The sequence below is a fragment of the Triticum aestivum genome, chromosome 4A (genome assembly GCF_018294505.1).
Source record: "Triticum aestivum cultivar Chinese Spring chromosome 4A, IWGSC CS RefSeq v2.1, whole genome shotgun sequence".
Taxonomy (NCBI): Eukaryota; Viridiplantae; Streptophyta; class Magnoliopsida; order Poales; family Poaceae; genus Triticum; species Triticum aestivum.
In genome coordinates this window covers 240,107,140-240,119,829 of record NC_057803.1, presented here as the reverse complement: position 1 = coordinate 240,119,829, position 12,690 = coordinate 240,107,140, and positions in this window count along the sequence as shown.

Here is a 12,690-nt window from a genome sequence, read left to right as displayed (position 1 = left end):
TTTCGTGAGAAACATGGATCTGCTACCAAGATGTTGTAGGGTGGGACCCTAGGTGGGGATCTTTCACGAATTGGAGGGGGAATCCCCAAGGACAAGATGAACACAAGAGAGAAAACAAGAGGAACACTCAAGAACAAGTCCAATCACAAATCCACTAGACCAACAAACACACAAGATCCACAAGGTACATGAACAATCAAAGGGAAACAAGATACATGGTAGAGTTCAACCCAAATCCTATGAAGGAGATGAGGGCTTGATGATCTAGATAGATCCTTCCCTAGATGAGGGCTTTATCCACTAGGGATCTTCTCCAATGGAGGTCTTTTACTCCAATGGAGCCTTCTCTCTCAAGAGGAATCCCACAAGGGGAGGTACATGCGCTAAGCTCTAATATCTAGATCTATTCTTAGCTAAGTCTAAATGGAGGAGGAAGGGGAGTATATATAGGTCCAAGGGATGAAGGGGTAAGTAGGGACGAGATGGGGATACAAGGGTCAAGCCCAACAGCCACGCATAGGGGGCCCCGTGTGCACGAGGTAAATGGAGCCCATGCACACTGGGTATCCAGAGACCTGACGCATGAGCCCGTGCGCACGGGGTCCGAGAGGCCCGTGGGCACGGGGTCTTCAAGACCGCCAGCCTGGGAGGCCCGTGGGCACGGGGTCGGAGGGGCCCGTGCGCACGGGGTCGCCTGGGAGCTGCTGCCTTCTTCTTGGCGTTTCCTTCTCCGCTTCCAGGCTTCCCTTTTGGATGGTGTAGATGTTCTCTTCTTCTTGGACTCCTCCTCTATGAATGTGTAGCTCCACTCACACCTATGTATGCACACGAGAGAGGGGTCAAGTAGTATACCATCCTCGAAAGGTACAAGTGGACACGTGTAAAGGAGATGAATCACCTTTGTATGTATGAAGTAGATGTGGCACATGTCACTTGACAAATGGACTCTTGACATGGTGATGTCCATAGGGTGCCCCGAATCACAGTTTAAGATAGCATTAACATAATAGGCATTGTTCATAGTTAAGACGGCAGGAAATGGCATTGTGCATGAGCGGCCAGCTTCACCAGACCACTAGATTACAGATCAAGAACACAAGCATAGATGTAGTTCTAAACAACGTATAAGCATGAATGGTGAGTGCACCGTCAATTTATACCATTTCAGATTTGTAAATAAAGAGACATGATTAATATAATATGGCATTGTCCATAGTTGAGACATAGCGGGATATGACATTGTGCTGCTATTGGTAGTCTCATCACACCACTGGATTATAGATCAAGACCATAAGCATACACATAGTGCTAAAGAAGATAACTTGCTATGTTTATTTTAATATACATGGTACGAATAAGGAACTAGATTGTACAACGAAAGACTAAAATTGAGAAGGACAAACTTATGTTTATGTACTTCTACTTTATTAAGTTTGAACAAGCAATTTGATGCAGATGAGAAAAATAAACTGCATTTGCACTCATAGCTATCCAAATATAAACAACATAGTGTGAAGGCTCGAGGAGGACAAACTTACATTAGTAGTGAAGACATACTCTATAAAGGCCTTGTCCATATTGATGGGCGGCAATTCAAGAAATTTACCGCACACTCTTCTTCAAGAGTATTGCCTTTATTCTACATTTTGTTAAGAGTAAATATAGATGTGAAAATATCGGAACAAATGGCGATTATTTAACTTAAGATGCAGAGTACAAATGTAAATACATCATACAGGTAGAAAGCACTGACAAGAGCAATGCGGAGCTAAAATTCGTCAATAACATTGGTTTTATTCAATATTTTGGCAAGAGTAAATGTTGAGCTGTGTGTAGAAAAATGGAGGACAAGGGAAAATAAGCCGCTAAGTGTACATGAAGAACTAGCTGACAAATATAAGTACAGTGATGAAGGACAACAGATACTTACAAGAACAATGCAGAACTAAATTTCTTCATAGGCATTGGGTTTATTCTACATTAATTGAAGCATTAATATGGATCTGATAATTTGGAGCAAATAGTGGATAAGCAAGCTATAATGCACAATGATGTCACATAATCCACCACGTATGAATGTAAGGACATCGATAGGACAATAGGTACTCACAAGAGCAAAGCAGCGACCAGCATAGTTGCGATATCCTAGGTTTTGCGGCATTGGTTCTATCGCCAATATACATCGGGTGCTATGTGATTTCTCTGGTAGCACCACCTGTTTCAAGGACTTTGCTTGTACTCCTTCAGGTTCTGCAATCACCCTCTTCCTTTTGGATGTCTGAAACACAAGAACATCATTTGAATGAAAAAACATGGTATGATGACAAATGGAATAGGTGTTGATAATGGATGGGCATGGCATCTTCAAATATATCATGAGTAAACTAAGGAGATGGCGGTGCAACGAAGCAAAAGAAATACAAGACACCTTATGGAAGATATGTGCAACCAATATAGCCTTGCCAAATTAGAACAGGCACCTTATTGGGTGAACAGGATAGGCCATCTGCCTTTGACTCCTTGAGCTCAGAATAGTCATCATATTCTTAATACGAATCTATAGATCGGGATCATGTGGGTTTCATTGCATCCACAATGGACCTCAATCCCTTGATGCCCAGTTTTTTACCCAATGAACTGTTCTGCAATATTCTTCTAATGTGCGCATTCTTATATTAATTGTGATTGCGTATAATATCTGTAAAGCATGAAAACACAAATAGTAGTGAGATTATCTTTGTAATGCAGAGGATATTGTGATATAATAGAGGCTCCCTGTAACCCTTGTGTGCTATCACTAGATTCTGATGAGAGAGCCCATGTGTGCTGTAATATGGTGAGTAGATTAATATAATCTGGCACAACTACACAAAAAATAAGCTACGTATTGGGGGCCCCAGATGTAAGGATAGTTGGCAGACGATAGGTTCATAATATACCGTATAGAAAGTTTATTGCCAAACCATGATAACGAGAGCGCAGAGACAGTAGGCAGATCGTAGTGTAGATAATAGGGGTACACCATAACCACCATAAATAAATCAGGAAAGTGGGACTGGCTGGAAAACATAGGGCCTTGCCGCTTCTAATATGCAGCCTATCGATCACCTACAGGCCAGCTCTATTCATCTGAAGGCGCATATCTGTTACTATCAGTTTATCCTATCAAAGACCGCACCGCTCCCAACATTTGCGGGGTATTATGGCAGACCAACTCGAAGTGCGAAATCATTTAGCAAAACCGGCCCAATAGAGGTATCGACTGCAGATGTCCCTGCTCCCCTTCCTCACTAGGAACATATTGTGCTTACTAAAGAAGAACAGAAGAGGAACATGTTAAAGAACAGAAGAGGAAGCATATTTTGCATGTCTGCCTGCAAGTCGCGTGACTTTTGTCATTTGGGTCAGTCGACCATTTCAGGCAGTTGGATGAAGATCCTACACCTCCTAACCCTTCTTCTTCCTCGTCTCTGATTCTTCCCATATAGAATACCGCACGGGCCGACGGCCAAACCACCGGCCCCCATCTCTTGTGTTCCTCCGCCACCCCCACCCCCCACCCACGTCGAGTTTTCTTCATTCGGCGATGCCCCACCACTGCCCCCACAACCACCATCCCCACCTGAACCCCTTCGCACCGGCGAACTCCGGCGAGCTCTGAAAAATCGACTGACCCAATTTTGAAATTTAGTCTACTGTCATTTAACTAGTGTGGAATATAAAAGGGGAAAACCATAAGCATTGTGAGTATAGTGTTGAGCGTGCCATGGCGGATTTGAAGGTGCAAATCAGACAAAGGCAAATTCCAACCAATGTTTGCTTTCAACTAGCTAGTAAGTGATGGACAAGAAATCAGAGTAAAGCAGTGGCGGTCTATTTTCTTGTTGCGATAAATAAGTTGAGCAGATACGAAAGAGTACCGCCTCTAGTATGACACTGTGTATGCATCTACTGAGAATTTGACGGTGCTGCGGTAGCGTTGGCTGTCGGCAGCATGGAAGCAGATCTAGGAGGGTAGACGGTGGTGGTAGGGTGCAGTGGACGAGATGGTCGTAAGAGCGGCGCCGACAAGGTGGACGACGGCGGGGATGAAGCGAGAGGACGGGATGCAAGGATCCCGGTCCGAAGCTGTGGATGAGAGAGGTCGATCTGTTGTAATGGACGATGGCATTGGGGTATCAGCTCTGGCATGGTGGAGGAGGACGGTGGTGGATGGGGTGGAGGACGGAGGAGGCTAGGGTGGAGAGGGTATTTTGGTGCCCACGGAGTACAAATGGGGAAATGGAGGGAGAGAGGAAGGGGGAACCATGTCTTCAGGGCGCGCTTGTCTCAAATGCTAGGAAATTTACAAACTTAGCCCCCGTTTAAAATTTCCTACATCACAACAATATTAGTCAGTTGGGGATAGGACAGTAATCTCACATACACCAAATATTTGCCGACGAGAGTTTGTTTTTGGCACCCACCGTGTATGAATCGGGGAGGGAGTCGATTTCAGCCGAGGAGACATTGTGTTTTGGCGCCCACCGTGCATGAATCTAGGTGAGAGGCAATTATGTCATGTTTGAGTGAATGTGCAAACCTACCCGTGTCGAAACCTATAGAAATCGAGCCGATAGGCTTTGCGTGTCAGGGATAGGCGGTAATTTCCATCTCGCAGATTTTGGTTTCGGGCGGTTACTGTGACTTTATTTTTGCAGAGCAAGATTTCATGTTACTGTGCTAACTCAATTCGAGTCTAGTTTGTATTCTATTTTTGTTCGGACAGGATCCATTTGTGATTGCTATAAAATTCTATATACATCATTTTTCCATATATACTTTCAAAAGCACAACACCCTTTATACATAAACATGGTTTACAAATGGCATGATCTTAGATTCATAAGGCTGTATCCATCTTAATTTGGATTTCCAAATATTTGAAACCACTTTATGTTGAAATCCAATGTATGCATTCCTCGCTAACTGTCTCCAATTAATGTGTGTTTCATGCGGGTTTTTTTTACTTCTCAAACATGTATAATGTGTTTCACACACGCAACATATAGTGTAATCTCATTTAGACATTAATTGCATATAAATCATGCATTGTCTCTAATTAAAGAATCTATGGATCACTAATATTGATAAACTATATAACATTACACGTGTCCCCAAATTCAAATGAATATACATGTTTGATACACCAATTTGCGTTATGATATTATTGATGTCGTGATCTCCGGTTTAAATATTTGAATCCCCTTTAAACCAAATATTCGTCTCATATAGCTATCACTCATGCTTATATAGGAGTATCTCTCTAGACCTATACGCATTCATCGTCTCTCAGGTATCTCTCGTGCTCCCTGTATGTTGACAACGATCTTTTATCTTCGCAACACACTGATGGTACTCTCTCCCTCGACCTTCATCACTCTATCTCTCTCTAAGTATATCTCGCTCCCTGCTATGTGTCTCTAACTATGATTCTCCATGTTAAATCTCTTTCTCTCACAAACACAAACTTCGTCTCCCGGGGTCTCATTTCTCTCTACTATTCCCCTGTGTGCCACTTGCACACCCCCTCTCACATCGAGATGTCTGTCGCTCCTTAGATATGAGAAGCTATGACTCTTCCTCTTAAATATCTCTTTCTCACACAGAAACACAAACTCTATCTCCCAGGGTCTCATATCTCTCCACCATTCTCTTGTATGTCGCTCACACACACACACTCTCTCTCCCTAGAGATATCTTGCGTTCCCTCATATGTCTCTCTAGCTATCACTCTCGTTGTGAAATATCTTTCTCTCTCGTAGACACAAAACTCCATCTCTCGGGATCTCATTTCTCTCTGATATTTGTTTCTATGTGACACACATGCACACTCTCTCTATCTCTCTCACACCCACACACATAACTCAGCCTTTTGATCCACTCGACTACTATTTCTAACACACACTAGCTAGCGTCTTTATCGTTCTATTTATCTGTTTCTCCATCAACCTTCTTTCTCGCCCTCACTCTTGCTTCCTATCACGCACAATATATATGTTTCTCTCTACATGCAGTCAAGTGCCCTCTTTTTTATCTTTCTCTCACACACACATAACTTCACCCTCTGAACCACCTGGCGGTCATCTCCAAGACTCAAACTAGCTGATGTCCCTCTAGCTAGCATCTTTATCTTTGTATCTATCTTTAGTTTCTCCGTCAACATTTCTTTCTCGCACGCACTCTTACTTCCTATCACCCACACTATATATGTCTCTCCATACATGCATTTATAGGTTGATCTCTTTTGCACAATCGTTGTGTATCACTCCCTCTGCTCGCCATAGATGCATGCTCCAGCCCACGCCACTATCTCTTAAAGACAAAAATGCATGCTCAATTATCGAGCCTTCTTCCCCGCACTTTCACATGCATGCATATTGTCATACCGATATCTCCCATATCGTTGATCTTATGACTTATGTCTTCTTTCTTTTATCTCGATCATGCTCATGCGCGCACACACACTTCCCATGTATACATGTATACCTCTCACACATGCACGCTCAAGGTCTCCTATGTCTCCATATATAGTTAATTACCTTCAACCCTAACACCACATCAAATCATTCCCTTCTTGTGTGCACATAACTTCTGCCTGGATGGGTACAACACACACTCACACTTAACAATCTCCTTCTAGCTACCCCCCCCCCCCACCTCTCACTCTTCCCCTATATCCTCGAAACCAATAAGACCATCCTTTTGTTTAATTCCTGCCTACATGCACCATCAATATATAGTAGTTTTCCTCGGTGTCACTCGAAGAAACACGTTCTCTCAATGTCGACTCCACTCACGCTCACACGCCTTCTCTTCCCTCTCTACGGGCCTTTTCTATCTCGCACCCCCTCGTTGGTGGCCTCTGTCATACACTATGATGAAGCCACGCACACTTAAATTACATCCGCCATCGAGGACCCCGCCTCACACACCCCCCCCCACACACACACATAGTAAGACTCCATCTCACACACACATGCTCTAGGCGGAGCATTTGTTCCTACCACCCTTCATCCAACCTTACCCGTATGATAAGCAATCACCTTAATTTACTTGTATAACATGGACAAATTCCACTTTACTTTAGTAGTTAGCAAACTTATCATCTTTACTCTTATAAAAAAACGAGTTGGTGATGATGGTATGCCTGCCATCTTGTAATATAGACCGCCCGATCTATATCTGACAGATAAAAAGCAAACTACGACAATTTTACAAAAGATACCCGCACCTCTCTCCACATTTACAGACAAGGCCTTTCCTCGTTCATCGTCCTTATCTCCCACAGCCTCATTGCTGAGCAATTAAAAAAGGAAGTCTCTGGAACAATCTAGCATACTGGCCACTGCCGCCTGTCGGCGTTGTCCATCCCCATGCCTCCGCCTAGTCCGACCACCAGTCACCACCTCGCTCCACTCCTCCTCACCTTATCTCTCATCTTACATTTTTTTCGATGAGATTGTTGAGATACCAGTTTTCCGATAAAATTCTCGAGATATCATTAGTTTTTACACATGGGATTACTCCTGCATGGGTCAACCACAACAGGTGTTTTGTAAGAAAATGCATATTGATGTTCCGTGCAATGCACGAGCATCTTGATAGTAACTATATAACGCAAATCACGAGCAGGAAGTGACATTTTTTACACAACCACGTTAACATGGCCACGTAAATCACTGGCTAAAGTGTAATACCATTATATTTATATCTCGATGCAAAAGGCTGAGTACATGTCCGAAGAGTAGAGTCGCACACACGCACTCTGTCTCTTAGAATCTCTCACACACACACTAGTTACGTGATGCCCACTTAAGCAGACACGTATGTTACAAGTTGTGCACCCGCGGGTACACGTGATGGTGCGCATTTATTTAAGCTGGGCACCGAACCCAAACAGTAGCTGCATTTATTCCCCTCCCGCCGCCTCTTCTCTGGTCGTCGTAGCCCGATAGCTATCCATGGCTCGGCCAAAGGTAACGACATACGCCATACTCCCGACGGAGTGGCGCTTTAATCTGGAAATTTTAGTGGTCATGCATGCATCTTTTTGTGCTAGCACTCGTATATAAGGGTTGACCAGTCACTTCCCGCAGACGTGCATGGGTGGTGGAAGAGGAAGGAGAAGGGAAGCGGGCTGTGGAGTAAATTTTTTACCACATTTTCTTAGGAAACTGAGTGCAATAATTGAGTAGTTTTGCAAACTACCAGTGCTACACCTGAAACGGTTCAAAACCAATACCACCACCACGCCCGCGTCTAACCACCCTGGCCGACCAAACCCCCTCCCTTGCCGGCGCGGGCTTCCCGGTGCGTGAACGTGAGTGCCGCATTAATGCCCGACCAGAGCAGAGGCGACCTCTCACTGGCATCGGCTTTGAAGCAGCGCGACGACCAAGAGAGCGCCGCTTCCCGGTGCACGCGACTACTCCGCGTCGAGGCTGGCCATAGTTTGGATGAGTCTCCATCGTGGGGAGCCACACTAACTGCGATGATATGGACTCCTGTTACCCATAGTTATGGATCGTCCCATCTATGAAGAACACGTGGGACTGGAACTACGAGACGGACATGTACCCAGGAGTGGACGTACGAACCTGAGTAATGTAGCGCAGTAAGTGAAGTAGAAAGGCACAAATAGTATGAACATGCATGGTATATAGGCATTTGTCTCTTACTACCACTAAATGCTGTATGTGCAATGCCCGGTGATGTTATGGAGTACTACTATATTAATTGGAGGCACATATTAGGTTTTATATTTGTTTACGGGTATGCCTCGAGACCTTCCAACTTGTCGTGTCTTTCTCTCCGGGTTGCACTTTGTATCGTTCATACCACTAGTACTACTAAGTGCGGTCTCCGACCCAGAAGTGCAGACGCTCTACCATGCTGTTCATGTCCCACTCCTTTCGCTGACGTATGGGACATCCAGCACGTGCCGTGTTTGGCACTCCTTCGTTGCAAGAGTTGGAACGCCAGCATTCATTAGGAATAAAAAATAAATATAAATCAGCAGTGATACTATACAACGCGGTTTCCTTGCTCCTCGATATCGAAAAGAATACTTCCGTTCGCCGACATGTGGGACATCGACCATCCTGGTCCACTTGTCATGCCCGCAGAACTCTAAGGGAGACTCACCCCGATCGCCGTGCTGCAGTAATTACTACTGAGCTGTTAAATCACAGGCTCAACCTTTCCCACTGTTAAGTTGCTCGGACGAAGGAATCATCATGACTTCGTTGAATTCTGCTTCTTGAAGAAAACTATTGTACCAGCGATATTGCTTGCTATAGTAGTTACTCCAGCAGAGGCCTCCTTTGGTTCATAGGATAGGAATTTTATAGGAATATGAAAATCATAGGAAGTGAGATGACATGCATCTCAATTCCTATAGAGAAAGAGATGCAATTTGATGCATAGGATATGAATTTTTTCATTGAGTCTAGGCTAATGTACTGGTAATTTGCTCTAAAAACTACAGTAGTAACTAGTACTGGTACATGCTCGTAATTAATAAACAAACATACGGGCGACACAGACACAAACACTAACTACTAGTACTACTACTTCTCACATGCTAGTCAGACGTCGTCGTTCTCCTTCCCGGCTTTGTCAGTGACACCCCACCGTGCTTGGATCTCCACTGACCTCTCCGTAGCAGCGCGTGCGTCCTCTTATTTCTTGCGGCGGCGGGCCACTCTTTTCTTGAGTGTTTTCTGACTTTTCCGCTCCCTCTGTGCGGATTTGGCCGCCTCTTGCTCTACCTCCCATTCGGCCTTGGCGAATTCAAATTCCGCCCACGTAGGTGTGAGGTTGCGAGCGGCGATGAACTCGGCACGGCGGGATGCCATCGCTTCCCAACCATTCTGTGTGCGGTCGCGGGCGGCAAGAAACTCGGCGCGGCAGGATGCCATCGCTTCCTTACCGGTTAGTGTGCGGCGCGGTGTCATGAACGACGCTTGGTGATAGCTCTGGGGTGGAGTGGCCGGACAACCGTATAGTGCATTGGTTTGTCAAGAGGTCGAGGACATAAGACAATGGAAATTTGGATTCCCCTTCAATCCTGGTCATTTATTACTGAGTAAAATGCATTGGCGGTCATCGAACTTGTCTTGATAGCTCACTTTGATCATTGTATATGAGATATGGTAATTATATGGTCACTGTCTTAGCGTATAGCTCCGTATTTGTCTGGTTGACCAGTCAAACAGTTTTCACGCTCCTCATCAGCTCGTGTTCTTTATCTATCTATCTATGCGGGCCTACTTGTCAGTGCAGAAAGAAATAAAAACCAAAATTATGCGTACGTGAGGAATCGAACCACGGACTCATCGCTGCAACGCAACTTGTCAGCCAAATGAAAATGAAATACTTTGCGTTAAATGCACAAAGGGTTTTTTTATATTATACATCATGCACACATTAGCGCACACCGTCCATAGAGGCAAGTAGCATGTACGCATGCAGACAACCAGACAATCATGCTCACGCTGTCAAACCATGCTAATGCATGCACGTTGCCCTCTCAATCAAAGTCCTTCTCATGGTGCAACACAAACGGCGAGCCCGTTACCTGCGCGCCCTGGCGGTGCCTGACATTACTGTTTAGACGTTTGCTGGAGGCCTCCGCGAACACCGAGCATGTATTCACCTAGCTCAACATCAACGGTCATACTCGTGACTCGGCGCCTTGCTCATGTATAGTCCATCACAACGACAATCTATAAAACAGCCTAGCTAGAGAGGATACTATGGTACCGAGTATGTACTATCATGAGCAACCGATCATAGTGCCACTACACACGAGTGTGTGTCTGATCGATTCGTCAATTATTCATAAGTTATGCATGGTTGTGTGGTGTCTAATGGTGGTCGTCGAAGGCTAGCTGGCGACAAGAGCGGTCGCATGGACGCTTGGTTGTCAATACGTGCTGCATATGGTTCAAAGGCTCGTCATCCATGAGTTCACATTTTACCACCACGCCAGCGTCTGACCGCCCTGGCCTACCGAAACCCCTTCCATCGCTAGCGCGCGCTTCCCGCCTGAAACTTTCACCGTCTCTCCAAAACGGCAATGCCGCATTCACAAGACTTAACTGCAGGTGCGGTTGGTGTGTTGCTGACATGCGGGCCAGATGCCCATTGGGCCCACATGTCAGTGAACTAACGCACCTACGGTTAAGTCACTGAAGCAGCGTCCGTATTCATGCCCAACGCGACCTCTCACTGGCGTCGGCATTGCAGCAGCGTGACGGCCGAGAGAGCGCCACCCGCGCGGCATCCCGGTGCAAGCGACTGTTCCTTGTTAACGACACCACGGCCATCCTTCCGTCCACTGCCCACACTAATGACACGCGGCTGCTGACGAACCTACTCCGGCGCCAGCCGTCCATCCGTCTGCCCTGGCTCATTGCCATTTTCCTGCTATATTTACTTGAGCCCCAGCTCCCAGCCATAGCCAAAGACCCACACTCATTCCCCTCCGGTCCCTTCCTTCTGTCGGCACCACTCCAACCATGGCCTCCTGGCGCTCGAAAGCTCTCTTGGACGTACTGTCACAGGAGCAGACGAAGGACATCGGCGGTTCCGCTCCGCGCGCGCTCCAAAGCTCTCTTGGACGTATTGTTGCAGGAGCAGACAAAGGACATCAGCGGCTTCGCTCCGGGCGCGCTCCAAAGCTCTCTTGGACGTACTGTCATAGGAGCAGATGAAGGAGATCGCCGGCTCCCCCCAGGCTGCCATCCGCTGCCACGACCATGAAGCCGGCGCGCGTGCACGGGCACAGCCGGTAGTGAGGAAGAGTAGTACACGGCAGGTCGCCGCCACTTTGGTCCTAGGAAGGCCACCGCTCCTCCACTCTATCGACGACAAGCTTGGCGGGATAAACATCGGCAGCCGATTAGCCGCTTGACAGCGACGTGGAGGCAGAAATCTTCAGAACCTTGTACTCCAGAAGAGGAGGTCATCGAGGCTGATGAGAAGGAGGCAAAGGCAATGGCCGGCTTCTCGGGATCATGGCCGGACATGGTGGCCGGGTGCCGGTGATTGTTTAGATTAGGTATACAGTAGGTTTTAGTATGGTTTGTGCGAAATATATAATGAATTTCATCCAGTTTATAGGAAAAGTTTTCGAAATGTAATGAATTTCATCTGGTTAATTTGAAATTTGCTTTGTTTGCATGAATTTCGTCCGGTTAGTTCATATAGTTGTCGAAAGGTATGCGAGCACCATTGGATGGCATCCATCAGTGTCCTCGGACAGATGCCGGTGTAAATTTGAGGGCCAGCGCAGGAGATGCCCTAACTATCATGCTATAATCGCTAAAAGTGCTCCATTATTTCACAGGGAACAGTTATCCCTCGACAAAATCAGATCCGTCGTGTTATGCACTCCTCCCACGTAAGAGTATAAACTCTTTCTTACATAAAAATGGAGCAAGTGGACGGCACTGTAGCACATCATATCACTCGAACTAGCCCTCCTAACGCGCGGAAAGCACCGCCCTCGTCATTTTGTTCTGGATTTCTATCGATCGGTCACACAAAAATTTTACGCTTTGCGAGTTCATAAGGAAAAGGCGGCACACTTACGACTCATACGCGTCGCATTCGCGTCGCACCCCGACAGTCCGGCTCGCACGCC